The following is a 19,296-nucleotide window of genomic DNA, read 5'->3' on the forward strand; positions in this document are numbered from 1 at the left end:
AGATGTTAATGGGAGTGTAGCGAAATGCTTGTGCTTCTAGTTCCGACAGTGCAGTAATATCTAACAAGTAATCTAACAATTCCCCAACAACTACCTAATACACACAAATCTAAAGGGGTGAATGAGAATATGTACATGTCAGTATATGAATGAGCGATGGCCGAGCGGCATAGGCAAGGTGCAGTAGATGGTATAAAATACAGTATATACAGTACATGTGATATGAGTAATGTAAGACATGTAAACATTATTAAAGAGGCATTATTTAGAGTGGCATTGTATAAAGTGACTAGTGATCCATTTATTAAAGTGGCCAGTGATTGGGTCTCAATGTAGGCAGCAGCCTCTCTGAGTTAGGGATTGCTGTGTAGCAGTCTGATGGCCTTGAGATAGAAGCTGTTTTTCAGTCTCTCGGTCCCAGCTTTGATGCACCTCTACTGACCTCGCCTTCTGGATGGTAGGGGTGTGAACAGGCAGTGGCTCGGGTGGCTCCTTGATGATCTATTTGGCCTTCTTGTGACATCGGGTGCTGTAGGTGTCATGGAGGGCAGGTAGTTTGCCCCCGGTGATGCGTTGTGCAGACCACACCACCCTCTGGAGAGCCTTGCAGTTAAGGGCGGTGCAGTAGCCGTACCAGGCAGGTTTTGGGTGACATGTCAAATTTCTTCAGCCTCCTGAGTTTGAATAGGCACTGTTGCGCCTTCTTCACCACACGGTGTAAGACCGACGCCGGGGATGAGAAGCAGGTACGTGGAGTCATACATTTAATGGGAACAGACAGGTAACAGGACAGAAACAGCGTCAGCACACGGGTATACAAGGACATAGGAACATTATTGCAGAAACAGGGAACAGAGAGGGGAACCAGACATATAGAGAAGGTAATGACAGAGGTGATTGAGTCCAGGTGAGTTCAATAATCGCTGATGCGCGTGGGGGAAGGCAGGTGTGTGTAATGATGATGGCAGTAGTGAGCAAAGCTGGGGTACCTGCGCCCTCGAGTGCCAGGGGGGATTAGCGGGAGCAGGCGTGACAGTACCCCCCCCCCCTCTAGGGGTGCCACCCAGCATCCCACCTCGCCGAACCTGATGTGTACGGAGAGTCAAACATTTAATAGGAACAGACAGGTAACGCTGTCTGTGTGGGTGGACCATTTCAGTTTGTCTGTGATGTGTACACAGAGGAACTTAAAACTTTCCACCTTCTCCACTGCTGTCCCTTCGATGTGGCTAGGGGGGTGCTCCCTCTGCTGTTTCCTGAAGTCCACGATCATCACCTTTGTTTTGTTGACGTTGAGTGAGAGGTTGTTTTCCTCACACCACACTCCGAGTGCCGAGTGTCTCGTCGTTGTTGGTAATCAAGCTCACTACTGTTGTGTCGTCTGCAAACTTGGTGATTGAGTTGGAGGCGTGCATAGCCACGCAGTCATGGGTGAACAGGGGCACCAGTGTTGAGGGTCAGCGAAGTGGAGATGTTGTTTCCTACCTTCACCACCTGGGGGCGACTCGTCAGAAAGTCCAGGACCCTATTGCACAGGGCGGGGTTGAGACCCAGGGCCACCAACTTGATGATGAGCTTGGAAGGTACTATGGTGTTGAATGTTGAGCTGTAGTCAATGAACAGCATTCTTACATAGGCATTCCTTTTGTCCAGGTGGGATAGGGCAGTGTGCAGTGTGATGGCATTGCGTCGCCTGTGGACCTGTTGGGGCGGTATGCAAACTAAAGTGGGTCTAGGGTGGCCGGTAAGGTGGAGGTGATATGATCCTTGACTAGTCTCTCGAAGCACTTCATGATGACAGAAGTGAGTGCTACGGGGTGGTAGCCATTTAGTTCAGTTATCTTTGCCTTCTTGGTTACAGGAACAATGGTAGCCATCTTGAAGCATGTGGGGACAGCAGTCTGGGATAGGGATCGATTGAATATGTCCGTAAACACACCAGCCAGCTGTTCTGCGCATGCTCTGAGGACGCAGCTAGGGATGCCGTCTGGGCCAGCAGCCTTGCGAGGGTTAACACGTTTAAATGTTTTACTCACGTCATCCACGGAGAAAAATAGGGGGGGGGGGGTGCATTCCTTGTTGCCGCAACGGTGGCACTGTATTATCCTCTCCATCGTGCCACCGAATAGGAATCGTTTACGAGAGACAGTTTCTGACAGTTCGTGCAGAAATTCTTCAGTTGTGCAAACCCACAGTTTATTCAGCTGCCCAGCTGGTCTTAGGCAATCCCGCAGGTGAAGAAGCCGGATGTGGAGGCCCTGGGCTGACATGATTACACGTGGTTCTGCGGTTGTGAGTCCAGTTGGATGCACTGCCAAATTCTCTAAAACGACGTTGGTAGAGAAATTAATATTAAATTCTCTGGCAAGAGCTCTGGTGGACATTCCTGCAGTCAGCATGCCAATTGCACGCTCCCTCAAAACTTGAGACATCTGTGACATTGTGTTGTGTCACAAAATTGCACATTTTAGAGTGACCTCTGTATTGTCCCCAGCACAAGATGCACATGTGTAATCAAATAAAATCAACTGTTATTTGTCACATGCTCCGAATACAACCTTACCGTGAAATGCTTACTTACAAGCCCTTAACCAACAATGCAGTTCAAGAAAAATATGTACTAAATAAACTAAAGTAAAAATAGTCAAATAAAAAGTAACACAATAAACAACAATAACGAGGCTATATACAGGGAGTACTGATAGTCGAGTTATTTTGTACATGTAGGTAGGGGTAAAGTGACTCTGCATTGATAATAAATAGTGAGTAGCAGCAGTGTACAAAACAAAGGGAGGGGGGGGGTGTGTCAATGTAAATAGTCCGGGTGGCCATTTGATTAATTGTTCAGCAGTCTTATGACTTGGGGGTTGAAGCTGTTAAGGAGCCTTTTGGTACCGCTTGCCGTGCGGTAGTAGAGAGAACAGTGTATGACTTGGGTGACTGGACTCTTTGACAGTTTTTTTTACCTTCCTCTGACACTGCCTAGTATTTAGGTCCTAGATGGTAGGAAGCTTGGCCCCAGTAATGTACTGGGCCGTACGCACTCCCTCTGTAGCGCCTTACGGTCAAATGCCGAGCAGTTGCCATACCACGCGGTGATGTAACCGGTCAGGATGCTCTCGATGGTGCAGCTGTAGAACTTTTTGAGGATCTGGGGACCCATGCCAAATCTGTTCAGTCTCCTGAGGGGGAAAAGGTTTTGCCGTGCACTCTTCACGACTGTCTTGTTGTGTTTGGACCATGATAGTTCGTTGGTGATGTGGACACCAAGGAACTTGAAACTCTCGACCCACTCCACTACAGCCCCGTCAATGTTAATGGGGGCCTGTTTGGCCCACCGTTTCCTGTAGTCCACAATCAGCTCCTTTGTCAAGCTCACATTGAGGGAGTGTAACGCACTGATCTGTTTCACCTGTCCCTGTGATTGTCTCCACCCCCTCCAGGTGTCGCTTATTTTCCCCAGTGTACTTATCCCTGTGTTTCCTGTCTCTCTGTGCCAGTTCATCTTATATGTTTCGTCAAGTCAACCAGCGTGTTTTTCCCCGGACTCCTTTTCTATTCTCTTTTGCTAGTCCTCCCAGTTTTGACCACTGCCTGACTCTGGACTACTTTCCCGCCTGCCTGATCATCCTGCCTGCCCTGACCTTGAATCTGCCTGCCCTTCGGTACCTATTGGACTCTGAACTGGTCTCAGCCTGTAGGGAGGAGGTCAGTCTCATCGTTGTCTGTGATCAGGCCTACCACTGTGTCATCAGCAAACTTAATGATGGTTTTGGAGTCATGTTTGGCCACGCAGTCGTGGGTGAACAGGGAGTACAGGAGGGGACTAAGCACGCACCCCTGAGTGGCTCCAGTGTTGAGGATCAGCATGGCAGATGTGTTGTTGCCTACCCTTACCACCTGGGGACGGCCCGTCAGGAAGTCCAGGATCCAGTTGCAGAGGGAGGTGTTTAGTCCCAGGGTCCTTAGCTTAATGATGAGCTTTGTGGGCACTATGGTGTTGAACGCTGACCTGTAGTCAATGAACAGCATTCTCACATAGGTGCTCCTTTTGTCTAGGTGGGAAAGGGCATGCGTCATCTGTGGATCTATAGGGGTGGTATGCGAATTGAAGTGGGTCTAGGGTTTCCGGGATGATGGTGTTGATGTGAGCCATGACCAGCCTTTCAGAGCTCTTCATGGCTACCGACGTGAGTGCTACGGGGCGGTAATCATTTAGCCAGGTTACCTTCGCTTCCTTGTGCACAGGGACTATGGTGGTCTGCTTGAAACGTATAGGTATTACAGACTCGACCAGGGAGAGGTTGAAAATGTCAGTTAAGATACTTGCCAGTTGGTCCGCGCATGCTTTGAGTACACGTCCTGGTAATCCGTCTGTCCCCGCAGCTTTGTGAATGTTGACCTGTTTAAAGGTCTTGCTCACTGGCTGCCGAGAGCGTACACAGTCGTCCGGAACGGCTGGTTATCTCATGTATGCTTCAGTGTTGCTTGCCTCGAAGCGAGCATGAAAGGCATTTAGCTCATCTGGTAGACTCGCGTAACTGGGCAGGTCGCGGCTGGGTTTCCCTTTGTAGTCTGTAGTCTTCAAACCCTGCCACATCCGACGAGCGTCAGAGCCGGTGTAGTAGGATTCAATCTTAGTCCTGTATTGACGCTTTGCCTGTTTGATGGTTCATCTGAGGGCATAGCAGGATTTCTTATAAGCGTCCGGATTAGTGTCCCGCTCCTTGAAAGCGGCAGCTCTAGCCTTTAGCTCAGTGCAGATGTTCAATGTAATCCATGGCTTCTGGTTGGGATATGTACGTACGGTCACTGTGGGGACGATGTTGTCAATGCACTTTTGGATGAAGCCAGGGACTGAGGTGGCATATTCCTCAAATACCATTGGATGAATCCTGGAACATATTCCAGTCTGTGCTAGCAAAACAGTCCCGTAGCGTTGCATCGGCGTCATCTGACCACTTCTGTATTGAGCGAGTCACTGGTACTTCCCACTTTAGTTTTTGCTTGTAAGCAGGAATCAGGAGGGTAGAATTATGGTCAGATTTGCCAAATGGAGGGCGAAGGAGAGCTTTGTATGTGTCTCTGTGTGTGGAGTAAAGGTGGTCTAGAGTTTTTTTTCCCTCTGGTTGCACATGTGACATGCTGGTAGAAATAAAAACTGATTGAAGTTTGCTTGCATTAAAGTCCCCGGCCACTCGGAGCACCGCTTATGGATGAGCATTTTCTTGTTTGCTTATGGCCTTATACAGCTGGTTGAGTGTGGTCTTAGTGCCAGCATCAGTTTGTGGTGGTAAATAAACGGCTACGATTAAGATTAATATAGATGAGAACTCTCTTGGTAGATAGTGTGGTCTACAGCTTATCATGAGGTACTCTACCTCAGGCGAGCAATACCTTCAATATTAGAAATTGTGCACCAGCTGTTTTTTACAAATAGACACACATCCCCGCCCCTTGTCTTACCACACATAGCTTCTTTGTCCTGCCAATGCACGGAATACCCAGCCAGCTCTATAGTATCCGGGTGGTCGCATAGCCACGACTCCGTGAAACATAAGATATTACAGGTTCTATTGTCCCGTTGGTAGGATATTCTTAATTGTAGATCATCCATTTTATTTTTCATTGAAACCACGCAATGATGGGGTTTGGGCCTGGTCTCGAGAAAGCAGTATATCCTTCACATTGGACTCGTTAAAGAATAAATCTTTATCCACTTCGAGGTGAGTAATCACTGTTCTGATGTCCAGAAGCTCTTTTCGGTCATAAGAGATGGTAGCAGCAACAACGCAAAAAAACGAGCAAAATGGTACAGTTGGTTAGGAGCCCGTAAAACGGCAGCCATCCCATCCGGTGCCATTATTCTGATTAATGATCATGCTGTTTAATCAGCTCCTTGATATGCCACACCTATCATGTAGATGGATAATCTCTGCAAAGGAGAAATGCTCACTAACAGGGATGTTAAAAAAATTATGCACAGAATTTGAGAGAAATAAGCTTTTTGTGTGTATGGAACATTTCTGGGATGTTTCATTTCAGCTCATGAAACATGGGACCAACACTTTACATGTTGCGTTTATATTTTTGTTCAGTGTACATTACCAGTCAAAAGTTTGGAGACGTCTACTCATTCAAGGGTTTTCTTTATTTTTACTATTTTATACATTGTTGAATAATAGTGAAGACATCAAAACTATGAAATAACACATATGGAACCATGAAGTAACCAAAAAGGTGTTTATATTTTCTTTAAAGTAGCCACCCTTTGCCTTGATGACCGCTTTGCTGTCTTAACTTTTGACTGGTACTGTAAATATACAGTCTTTAGTGCCTATAGAAAGTGTACACCTCCTTGAACTTTTGCCACAGAGGTCATTTGAAAATCATGTCAAACCCTATTATTTCACAAATTTTGACTTCTGAAGTTATCCTTGCCTACACAAAAGGAGTGAATAGGTATGCAACAATTATATTTTATTTGTAGAATTATTTTTTTCATTTTACTATGACATTATGTGCTTCTATATCTGCATTGCTTGCTGTTTGGGGTTTTAGGCTGGGTTTCTGTATAGCACTATGTGACATCGGCTGATGTAAAAAGGGCTTTAGAAATACATTTGATTGATTGATTGATTGACTCCACAAGAATTACCTAAATGACAGAGTGAAAAGAATAATCAAATATAATAAAAACATATTCCAATAATGTATATGTATGCAACAAGGCACTAAAGTAATAATGTATATATATACAACATGTAACAGTCCTGACCTGTTTTATGTTGTTTTTATGTGTTTATGGTCAGGGCGTTAGTTTTGGGTGGGCAGTCTATGTTATTTGTTTCTATGTTGGTTTTGGTTTGCCTGGTATGGCTCTTGATTAGAGGCAGGTGGTTTGCGTTTTCCTCTAATCAAGAGTCATATTTAGGTAGGGCATTCTCACTGTTTGTTTGTGGGTGATTGTCTCCTGTGATGTCTTCGTCGTTGTCGATGTATTTTCACTTACGGGGCTGTTTGGCTGTTCGTGCGTTTTGATGTAACGTTCCTGTCCGTGAGTTTACGTTTTAGTAATGTGAGTTTATGTTCAGGTTTCGTTCTACGTCGTTTTGTTATTTTGTAAGTTTGTTAAAGTGTTTGTTTTCATGTTGCCATCATCATCTGTTTTTCGGTTATAAATAAAAAGATGGCTTATTTCCCGCAAACCGCATTTTGGTCTGAAGATCCTTCTCTCCTCACCTCATCCGAGGATGAGGAGAGCGACAGCCGTTACACAACAAGGCACTAAAGTAATAATGTATATATATGCAACAATGCACTAAAGTAATAATGTATATGTTTGCAACAAGACACATAATGCAAAAAAAATGGCAAAGGAATGCACATTTTGGCTTAAACACAAAGCCTTATGTTTGGGGAAAATCTAACACAACACATCACTGATTTTCAAGCATGGTAGTGGCTGCATCATGGTATGGGTATGCTTGACATCGGCACAGACTGAGGAGTTTTTCAGGATGAAAAGAAACGGGATGGAGCTAAGCACAGACAAAAGTTGCTTACCAAGAAGACGGTGAATGCTCTGGAGTGGCCAAGTTACAGTTTGGATTTAAATCTGTGAGGTAGGTTAGGCGTTGAAAAACAGAAGAATATGCAGCAAAGTACCTACGGTAAAATATAGTGGTTGATCTTTGATGTTATGTTTTTTTTCCCTTCCACTGGTCCTGGGGCCCTTGTTAAAGTCAATGGCATCATGAACTATACCAACTACAGGGACATTTTAGCCAAAAACCTGGTTGCCTCCTGGCCAGGCTGACACTTGGCCGCAAGTGGATCTTCCAGCAAGACAATAACCCCAAGCACTAATCAAAATCCACAAATAAATTATTAATTGAACACAAAATCAACATTTTGCAATGGCCATCTCAGTCTCCAGACTTGAAACCCATTGAAAATTCTGTTTGAAGGATTGGTCTAAGATCCCTCTCAATGTGTTCTCCAATCTCATAAAATATTTTAGAAAAGTCACAAGGTGAGGTATTGAAAGGTATTGAGAACAGTGGTGCCAAACATTTTGACGCTCTTTTTGCCAAAAAAATGATGTATTACTCTTTCAACAAATCTCTTTCTCTGAGCAGTTAGGGTTAGGGTTAGTATAAAATAATATTATTTCCCAATTTTGTTTGAGTATAGCTCAGTATTTGTATTATTTATTTCATACAGTCATTTTTGCTCATCTTTATGTGTGTGTACGTGTGTGTGATTAAGTTCAGCATTTTAATTCATTAGAGAGAAGCCATATTTTTGATGTTTTGGTATTAACATTTACCCAATTCATTTGTCGAGATGCGTTTGTAACGGTAGTCCTCCTCCTCTTCAACCGAAAAGGAGGAGTAGTGATGGAACCAAGGCGCAGCGGGTTGTGAACACATAATTTATTTAAAGACAAGACGAAAAAACACGAACTTCACTATAACTAACAAAACAACAAACGGAGTAGACAGACCTGGACAACGAACTTACATTAAACACGAAGAACGCACGAACAGGGAAAATAGACTACAGAAAATGACGATGTACAAAAACAAACCGAACAGTCCCTTATGGTGCGACAAACACTGACACAGGAGACAACCACCCACAACTAACACTGTGAAACAACCTACCTAAATATGACTCTCAATTAGAGGAACGCCAAACACCTGCCTCTAAATAAGAGCCATACCAGGCAACCCTAAATCAACACAGAAACAGACAACATAGAATGCCCACCCAAACTCACGTCCTGACCAACTAACACATACAACAAACTAACAGAAATAGGTCAGGAACGTGACATAACCCCCCCCCATAAGGTGCGAACTCCGGGCGCACCAGCACAAAGTCTAGGGGAGGGTCTGGGTGGGCATCTGACCACGGAAGTGGCTCAGGCTCAGGGCGTGACAGCGTTAGAGAGGATGTAAATAAGATTGTAAAGTGGCGTGTCTAGACTGGGGAAGTTGATGAAGTTGGTCAGGAAAGTCATGTTGACAGAACATCAAATCTCATTTGACAGTGCTGCGTTCCCTCTGTTGGGAGAAGGGGGTGTACCTTGTTCCTGTTGCAAGGTGTTTGTCTGCTCCTGTGTCACTCTGTACGCGGACCCAGGGACCCCCGTGCTCATTTGGCGCTCATGTTCTCCATCTCGGCTTCCACATTACTAAAATCATCCCTCAGCGCTCCACCAAGAGCCTCTTTGTTGCTTGGCTGACGACGCTCGATTCTGTCAAGTCTTCACCAATTACAGTCTCAGGTACAATGGCCTATTCACAGGATCACAGCCCTTGACTGGTGTCGGGAGAGTGATTTGTGAATCATTATTCAGTCGCCTGTAGAGAACGTGATACCTGAGGAATGCAAATAATCTGCCAGCGAATAGACGGCTAGGCTCCTAAAAGTGACAAACTACAGCTGTTATTATCCCAGATTGGATTCTTTTCCCTACTTGGAAAGGCAGTCATCTCCTTGGCTTTTGAGTTTGAGTTTCCACTAAATGTACATTTTTCCCTTCATGAGAAGTGGTGACCAGCTCATAGTGGCGCCTGTCAAATCCTCAACTCTAGTTTAAGTGCATCACAGCCTCTGTGTTAGCAGGAAGTGAAATATTGGTTGTAGATAGATGGTTATGCTTATTGTCGAGAGAATACACTGATGGTCTGCCCTGAAGCACATTTGGCATCACTCAGTAAGATAAATCAAATGATCAAAAAAGCATCCAAGCAACCGCAGCTGTTATGAAGCTGCAATGACATTTCCCAAAAGTTGGAATTCTTCTCCGATATTTAGCATCGATTGTATTGTTCAGTTGTAAGTGGTAGAAAGACACCAGAGATTGATTGACTGAACCAGTGGTCCAATAGTTGGATGATAAACGGGTGACATTGTTATTAGAATAGCTGTGGTATTGAGAATGTGCGGTCATTCCCAGCCTTTGATTTCTTCTAGGTTTTGTAAACAGGAAACCAGGATTACAGATAATGACGGGCCTTTAGAATCAATCCAGAAGCATGGGAGCTCTCTCTGTCGGGCCCGATGTGTGAAAATGGGTCTGTGTGATGCTGCTCGTTGGGCTTCGTCCAATCCCAGGACAGGCTGTAAACGCGTGGGGCTAATCTCATAATTATCCGACCCCCCCCCCCACCCCACATTGTTCTGGCAGAGAGTTACCATTAACTGTGAGGATATCTTTGTCCTGCAATGTCAGGTCTCCCGCTGAGTCACAGGGCAGAAAAACACTCTTAAAAGGGATTTAAGGGAATGACTAAGACGTTCATAAGTGGGAATACTATACTTACATCCATCCTCCAGGCCTTAGGGCAATTACTGGACTGGCTACTTACTGTTTGATATAAATCGACTTGTACTTAACAGTAGAGCTGTAACCTTGGAGTGAATTTGGGGTAAAACACTGCCATTTTAACCATGTCAACAATCTGCTTTTTCTTATTGGGATGTCATTGCATGTATTCATACATACGCATGACATGGCAAACTTATTCCTGAACTGGGAACTTGTTAATAAGGCAAACTCAGTAACAAAGTGAAACTGTGCAATCACAGCGCGACCTTGGGAAGGCAATGTTCCGAAACCACACGGTAAACAGGCACGGCTGTTCTCTCATGAATATGCATAGGCCAGCCGACAGATAACAAACGCTGCTCTGTTCTGTCCTGTCAGTCAACACCGACACCATGAAGCTCCAACCTGCCTGTGTTGTTGTGTCTACTGTCCAGGTTGGTGACAATCAAGAGTGGGTAGACAGTCACGACCCCGGGGCGCTGGTCATCCCCTTCAGCGGAGGAGTGGAGAGTCTCCTGCAGGACATGAGTGAAGAGGAGATTAAGAAGTACTGCACCGAGCACAAGACTCAGAGGTTAATTAGCATTCAGTCTCCTTTAATTGCGTGCACTGATAGAATAATACATGGTAGAGTAATTACCATTATAAAGCAAGGATCCCTCTCTATACGGGAACAACTCAGTCAAAGGGTTTTCTTCTAAATTAAGTTTTTAACTGTCATCTGTCATCTACAGGTATAATTATAACTTGGGCATTTCGGGTGTATTGTTCGCATGTGAAACCTCTATGGAGGAAGAGAAATCGTGACAGCAGATTTTTTTTCTCCTGAGATCAGAGAGACGTTGGGAGGAATTCTTAAAGGTGCTAAATAAGACGGCAAGCGTGACAATTTGTTTGTTTTTTAAATCACTGGAGAATGAAATGTTCAATGTTGACCCTATTTTATTTATTTAAGGAGTTTATGTATTGGAATTGAGGTGGTCTTGCCACAGACGTGAACTTTGGCTACGAATCAAAGCACCACTAAAATATCCTAAAAGACCTAGCATTTACAGCACCACGAACAACATGGAAACTAAAATTGCTTTCACCCTGCTTATTCCGACAGCGTTCTGACAAGGATCATCAAGGCTGGCTATGGAGCCCTACAGTTGGAGTACTTCTTCACAGCTGGACCAGATGAGGTCCGTGCGTGGACCATGCGGGTAAGACCCTGCCCCCGCGGCCGGCCGTGCCGCATACCGTTCCACCCTGCTGGCATGCAGCCTGATATCAGCCACTTTCAACTTTGTCATGGTCCTGCTTTAGCTAGTCATTACAGACCAAGGATAACTTCAATTACTGTTGAGCTGCTGAACAGTGAAAGTGGGGGCTACTTTGATTGAGGAGGGCAACAATTGATTTTGCCCACTACTTCCTGAGAATGTTTCCATCCCGTGCAGATCTGCCTGCCCTCCTCCTGCCGCGGGAGATAAGGGGCCCTAGCATTGTGCCTGCCTAATCTGTGTGACGGGGGTTGTCTGTGCTGAAATTGATGTGGCTTTTTATTCAACCGTTTGTGGGTCTTGCTGGGGGCTCCTCCTCTCTGTGTCTCAGTTTACTGAGCCCGCTGAGAGCCTGGGTGACACTGAATCACAGGAGGATTTACATCGATACAGATGTTGGCTCGGCGCACTGGTATTGTGCAAATGTTAAAAGGATTAAGAGCAGTCATAATAAGGTTTTAACCTGTCAGGAGTTGCATTGTGATTCGCTAGTCGATCTGTGTAAGGAACGTGAGCATATTTTTTTTTTTTTTACAACTAACTCAACTGAAAGTATGTATGTTATTAAGAAAACGTTTTAGGTTGATAATAAACAGAACATTTTATTTGGGTGACATCATAGTGGTTAAATATATGAGCCACCTCCGGCCAGCCATGAGTGATGTCCTCAGTGTGTTTAGGAAAGTAACAGAAGTCCTCCAAGCATTTCTCCTATGGGCTTGTCTCCTTTGACATAACTGATTACAGCTGGCCTTGATTGTGTGTGAGGCGTTTAGTCAGGTAAGCATCAGTGAGTAGCTATATTAACCCAATACATCTTACATTGTAAAAACGACACTCTGTAACGTGGTGCTGCTAAGCCCTTTAGCATGCTTTATTAGGCAGCCTCGAGGTGACCATTATCTATCAGGCTGCTCTGCATAGCTGTTAACTGCTATGATGTGTATCTCTTGTAATGCGCTATAGGACAAAATCAGCCCCTAATCTACTTTTCTCTACCTAGACAAACCTTGATGCTGATTAATGGTAGTTAAACTTACAAGCACTCCGTCAATGAGATTGTATAGGGATGGTAATGTATTGGAGTCATTAAATGCACATCATTCTTTTGGCATGAAATATGTTGACCCCAGCCTGATTATATACATAATTAAAAGTGCTCCGCAGTTTTGGAGCACAGTGCTACAGAGCCGAGAGAGAGGGAGAGGAGGTCGACAGGCACAAGTCATAATGATGCCGAGCAGGGATGTCACTTATTTGGGTCATTTGTCATTTTCCCAGGCATTATTTCAATGCATATAAATTGCGTATTTTATCAGAGACCGCTGTGACTTCTGATGCTAAATGGGATTTAATGTAGGAAGAATTTATAAAAGTTAGGGGGGGAAAAACAGTTGTTTTTTGTTCTTGGAGAAAAACAACCAATTTCATATTTTCCATGGTCATTCTGTATTAATGTTGGTTACATTTTAAATTCTGATGTATATTCTATAAAGGGATCCTTTATATTTCCTTTCAATCATCTGCTGTGCTCGGAATACATTTTGAGGAAGTTCAAACATGACAAAGGGGATATACCGCATACACTGTATATAAAATGTGGTGAAAGTTTCCATTTCAAAATGGTCAGGTATGATACAGCCAGGTCAATACAGTGTGTATCCCACTGCAACACTGCCTCTCTCCCTCTCTGACGACCTGAGGCCAGAGTAGCAACCCACAATGAGGGAAGATTGCTTGGACAGAAATCAATAGCACCACGGAATCAGAAATTGCTGGTGGGCATTGATAGCAGCGCAGGCTCCTTATCGGCCTCAAGGCTACTCTAGCAAGGCACAACCGTGTGTCGTGCTATCCAAAAATCAGGAGTGAGGCAAGAATACCCCCAACACACCCCCTACCCATGCTCACTTCACCATCCCCCTATCAAACAGCATGTCAGTCCTGTGCTGAAATCCATCTTCTCCAAAACAATTAATTTACCTTGTGTGTCCTTTCTCTTTCTTCCTCCTGACAGAAAGGAACCAAGGCTCCACAGGCAGCCGGCAAGATCCACACGGACTTTGAGAAGGGCTTCATTATGGCTGAAGTAATGAAATTCGAGGATTTTAAAGAGGGAGGCAGTGAGAACGCTGTCAAGGTGAGCCGTCAGGGTGCAGATGAGGGAAGTCTCCTGTGATCAGTGGAGCTGACAGTCACCACACTGCTTGCACTGCAAACACTCTTCACCTTTAGCCAGGGGAAGAAATTACTGCACACACTCCGCCAGCGCACCTGACAAGCCAATGGATTCTGTCTCTAAACACTGCCATTCTTCTCCTGCGGCGCATATCTTTATCACAATCTGTTTTAACAGGCTCGCGGTAGGCCTTTCTTATACCTCAGACCAGCCTCTCAGAGGAAGCTCTCTGTACCCCACAAGGCCACATCTATAGAGCAGACCGTTTTTTTTTAAAATCTTTATTTAACTAGGCAAGTCAGTTAAGAACAAATTCTTATTTTCAATGACGGCCTAGGAACAGTGGGTTAACTGCCTGTTCAGGGGCAGAACGACAGATTTGTACCTTGTCAGCTCGGGGATTTGAACTTGCAACCTTCCGGTTACTAGTCCAACGCTCTAACCACTAGGCTACCCTGCCGCACCGTTAGCTCGGCACTTTTTGTGACAGTGATATAAAGAGCCAAGTTAAATAAAGTGTGAAATTCTTTACATCAGGGCTGTTGCACGGATGAACAGCACATAAATGTGGCCTGCATATCTTATTTTATTACTGCCATTGTTTGTTTTGACCTTTTTACTGGGCTGTGGCTTTTACATGGGCGCTGCTCTGTCCAATATAATCACTGTATTTCATGGTAAATTTGAGAAGACTATAGCGTTGTGATAAGTATAGCAGGTAGTGTCACGGAATGCTTTAAAGGTTTTTTTTTCTCCCTCAGTGAGTGTGTGCTAATGTTCAGGGTAACTGTAAGACATTGGCCTCATCTGTAACACCTCTCATCTGCCTGGTTGAGGTAATGCTATTTGGTCTTGCTTTTTTTTCTCCCCAGAAGAAAGCTTGGGGCAAGGAACAACATTCCAAAGTGTTCCATGTCACACAATGGATTGGAGCAATTTCCCAACACCCAGCGTGACTTAGCGTGTCTGATGCTGTTGGTTTGTCTTGTATGGTCCTGCCATTGAAACAGCAGGACATGAATGTGTCAGTGTCAGTGGTTAGCACGCGTCTGGAGGAAGTGCCTCTATTGGTTTACCTCCAGAGACTTGACTGGCATCTGTTATTATAGTGTGTACAAAGCACTTCACAGTCCTATTATGTAGATAGTCTTGGTACTTAAGCTTCAAACGCCATTAAACTTGACCACCAGCCAATAGCTGTTGATGACATCAAACCATGATGTAATTGGATACCTTTTACCTGTTAAATTGTCTTGGGTTCTGTTTAAAGTGTAGCAGGTCTAAAAGTATTTCTTTCACCAATGGAATATATGGATTAAACAATTAGGGATGTGGACAAAGTGGAAATCAGAGTATCAGATGCTAATCCCTTCTAAATCCTGTGCAGGAGATGTGTGATTAGCACTGGCAAGCAGTGAGAGCTTGCCCTACTTACTCATATTATCACCAAGTAGCTCTCCTCAGCTCACTCAATGGCCAGCCAAATCCTCTGTCTGGCAGATACTTATACACTACATAACTTGCCCTATAGGGATCCACATCGGAAATAAAAAATACATTACCAGAATATTACATTCAATATTTCACCTCAGGTCTTTGTAAAATGTATATAATTCAGCTGTAATCTATTGTTGGTTACTACTTCCTAAAGTGTCAGTAGAGGGGAAATGTGCCGGGCTCTGGGGGTTTGAATGCTGATGTTATGGAAGCCTGACAGACCTCCCGAGTTGCGCAGCGGTCTAACGCTCTGCATTGCAGTGCTTGTGGCGTAACTACAGCCAGGTTCGATCCCAGGCTGTATCACAGCTGGCTGTGACTGGGAGCTCTATGATGTGACGCACAATTGGCCAGGTCGTCCGAGTTAGGGGAGGGTTTGGCTGGTCGGGATTTCCTTGTTCCAATGTGCACATTCGACTCCTTGTGGCGGGCTGGACGCCTGCAAGCTGACTGGGGCGCCTGCAAGCTGACTTTGGTCGCCAGCTGAACTGTTTCCAGGTTAAGCGAGCAGTGTCAAATAGCAGTGCGGCTTGGCAGGGTCGTGTTTCGGAGGATGCATGGCTCTCGACCTTCGCCTCTCTCTCGCCTCCCGTAGGGGAGTTACAGCGATGGGACAGCACTGTAACTACCAATTGGGGAGAAAAAGGGGTAAAAAGTACAACCAAAAAATGGAAGCCTGACATCAGAGCCTCAGGTACGGCTGCATGCTCTCTTCCTAATCCCTCATTCCCTTGTACACTGAGTGTAAAAAACATTAGGAACACCTACTCTTTCCATGACATAGACTTGCCAGGTGAAAACTATTGATACCACCTGTTAAATCATTCTAACTGGTTCATTTGCACTTTATATATGGCAGTGCACCTCCTTGCACAAAGGCGGAGGTAGCGGTCCTGCTGCTGGGTTGTTGCCCTCCTACGGCCTCCTCCACGTCTCCTGATGTACTGGCCTGTCTCCTGGTAGCGCCTCCATGCTCTGGACACTACGCTGACAGACACAGCAAACCTTTTTGCCACAGCTCGCATTGATGTGCCATCCTGGATGAACTGCACTACCTGAGCCACTTGTGTGGGTTGTAGACTCCGTCTCATGCTACCACTAGAGTGAGAGCACCGCCAGCATTCAAAAGTGACCAAAACATCAGCCAGGAAGCATTGGAACTGAGAAGTGGTCTGTGGTCACCACCTGCAGAATCACTCCTTTTTTGGGGGTGTCTTGCTAATTGCCTATAATTTCCACCTTTTGTCTATTCCATTTGCACAACAGCATGTGAAATTTATTGTCAATCAGTGTTGCTTACTAAGTGGACAGTTTGATTTCACAGAAGTGTGATTGACTTGGAGTTACATTGTGTTGTTTAAGTGTTTCCTTTATTTTTTTGAGCAGTGTATATATATATATATATATATATATATATATATATATATATATATATATATATATATACAGTATATATATATGGACACAGAGCGTTTCTGACTGCAGCATTAAGGCCAATGCTATTTATGCCAGTTGTGGGAATGGGCTGTTTGAATATGCCAGCGTACAGTGATATCACATTATTAGGAATCATATCTGCTTAAGCCAAGCCTGCTTCTCCAGATGGCTGCTTTCAAGTGCAAATGAACCAGTTAGACGTGTCTGGTTTAATACATACTCAGGAATCACAAATAGCCATTGATTCCCCCCCCCCCCCCCCCCCCCTCCCTGTCTCCCTCTCCAAGCAGTGTTTCTGGTGCTATTTGGTCTGGATTAAATGGTCTCCTGAGCCTTTAAAGGGACATTGGTTCTTCTAATTAATTGTGCCTTGTGCAGAACCAGAATGCATAAACCCGTCCATATTAGCACTTCAAGTCAATTATTTTGAGTTTACCCGGGAAGGGGAACAAACACATCTAATGTATACAAAAGAAATGTTGGAACTTATTTTGTTTCCTTAAGAAGTATGAGGATGCTATAATGAAAGAGCGTTATTAAAATGTTACTTGTACATATGAATGGAAATTGACAGAGAAGAGGGTTATTCACTCAGTGGGATTCTAGACACCGTGTGTGTGTGTGTGTGTGTGTGTGTGTGTGTGTGTGTGTGTGTGTGTGTGTGTGTGTGTGTGTGTGTGTGTGTGTGTGTGTGCGTGTGCGTGTGTGTGTGTGCGTGTGCGTGTGCGTGTGTGTGTGTGTGTAAGACAGTGAGATGATGTGTACGTGTGTTCATTGCTAATTTGCTATTTCTTGTTTTTTATAACTGTCATTAATTAGGTGTTGTGTTTCTCTATTTTACAGGCAGCAGGGAAATACAGACAACAGGGAAAAACCTACGCTGTGGAGGACGGAGACATGATCTTTTTCAAATTCAACACGCCGAACCAGCCCAAGACTAAGAAGTGACTCAGTCACAGTCTGTCGGCTACCAGAATGGACTGTGCCGTTAGAGAATTCTTCTTTGTTTTAGACAGAATGAAGCTGGAGATTGATTGCTACCTGCCAAATCGGCTCAGTCCTTCCTACTGGCCACACTGCCACATTATCCCTGTTTATTTTCTGTCCAGGAGAATTCTATACAATCCCCCTTGCCAAAGCACAGGTCCACTAAACACTGACAGCTTTGCTATTTAAGATCAGGATGGCCCCCCCTCTCCAAATGGTAGGAGCATTTGAAGAAGAGTATTACTCTCTTGATACTTCATTAATCTCCATCACTGGTGCCAGACCTGACACAGCTGACAGCAGGGACAATGCGACCTGCTCCTCTCCTCCTTCCAGAGATAATGCATGTTTTACAGTAGCCCAGATGTCTACACTCAATAAAACATTTGACAAAACCAGCCGGTGTGTGTTTGGGGATGTCTGTATTGACTGGCGCGGCATGCAGGCGGCGATAGTGGGTCCTGCTGGCAACTGATTACAGAATTAAAAGACACAGTTGACAGTGGCTCTGGCAGAGAGGTGACAGCAATAATTGTATCTGTAAAGTGAGTCTTATTTTAGAGGGCTAAGTGTGGGATACTGATTATTTCATACAAGAGAATTGGTCAGGTGAAATTGTGTTTGAATGAACCTTTCCTCCCCATGGTTATTCCTGCTCTCATTTGAGTCCTGGTATTCTGATATGTTCTGTATTTCAAGAGATTGCTTATAAATGTGCACCCCATTATTATTGAGAGTGCCATTAGCTATTATCACTAAATGTAGGTATGCCTGAAGGCTGTTTTTGTCAAATTCTCCTGTGTCTCCATGCCACTGAGTGATTGGAGGACAAAACGTAACAACAACAAAAAAAAAACATCCATTCCAAAAGTCTTTATTTATATGAAATTCTGAAAAGTAAAAGGAAGTCACAATTCAGAAGCACAACCCCCAAAAACATTCCTAGTCCCACTGAAGTAGTGTTTTTCTCACCTGTATACTTTGTGTGTAAGTGTTTTTGAGGCATTTATGCTGATAGAATGGTATGGCTGGAGCTGCGGACGGTGCTACAAAGTGAGATTGCGTGCTCCACAGGAGTGAGAACACAGAGCGGATCAAGCTCCTTCGCTGAATATCTTGCCGCTATAAATACCCCCTCTCTGCAGAGAACAAAATGGCCTTCTGATGGAGGCACAAAGATTGAATAAAAATGGTAATTTCTCATGAAGGGTATTGCATGTACTTGCTTTAAAAGTCGTTGTTTACGAAACAAAGACTGCACAAGCACTATAAAGCGTTGTGTTTGGCATCGAAATAAAGTTGTATTACTATCTTCAAGACATAATCTTGATCATAATTGATGGGGGATGTTGGGGGTGTGGAAAGCACCTTTATAACGTTTTGTAGGCATGCATTCCACAATGTATATCATAGTCGCTATGTACTGTATGTTCTACATTCTTGTCCAAGTTGAGCTACTGGGGGTATTTTAGGTTAAAGGGATACTTTAGGATTTTGTCAATGAGGCCCTTTATCTACATCCCCAGAGTCAGATGAACTCATGCATACCATTTTAAAGCCTCTGTGCAGTTTGAAGAAAGCTGCTAACT

At 44.4% G+C, this 19,296-nt stretch overlaps 1 pseudogene; it reads left to right on the plus strand.

Moving 5' to 3' along the window:
* Positions 1-18,105, plus strand: part of LOC129816998 (obg-like ATPase 1) — a 59,243-nt pseudogene extending 41,138 nt beyond the window's left edge.
* The last annotated feature ends 1,191 nt before the right edge of the window (positions 18,106-19,296 follow it).

Source organism: Salvelinus fontinalis, chromosome 19 (genome assembly GCF_029448725.1).
Source record: "Salvelinus fontinalis isolate EN_2023a chromosome 19, ASM2944872v1, whole genome shotgun sequence".
Lineage (NCBI taxonomy): Eukaryota > Metazoa > Chordata > Actinopteri > Salmoniformes > Salmonidae > Salvelinus > Salvelinus fontinalis.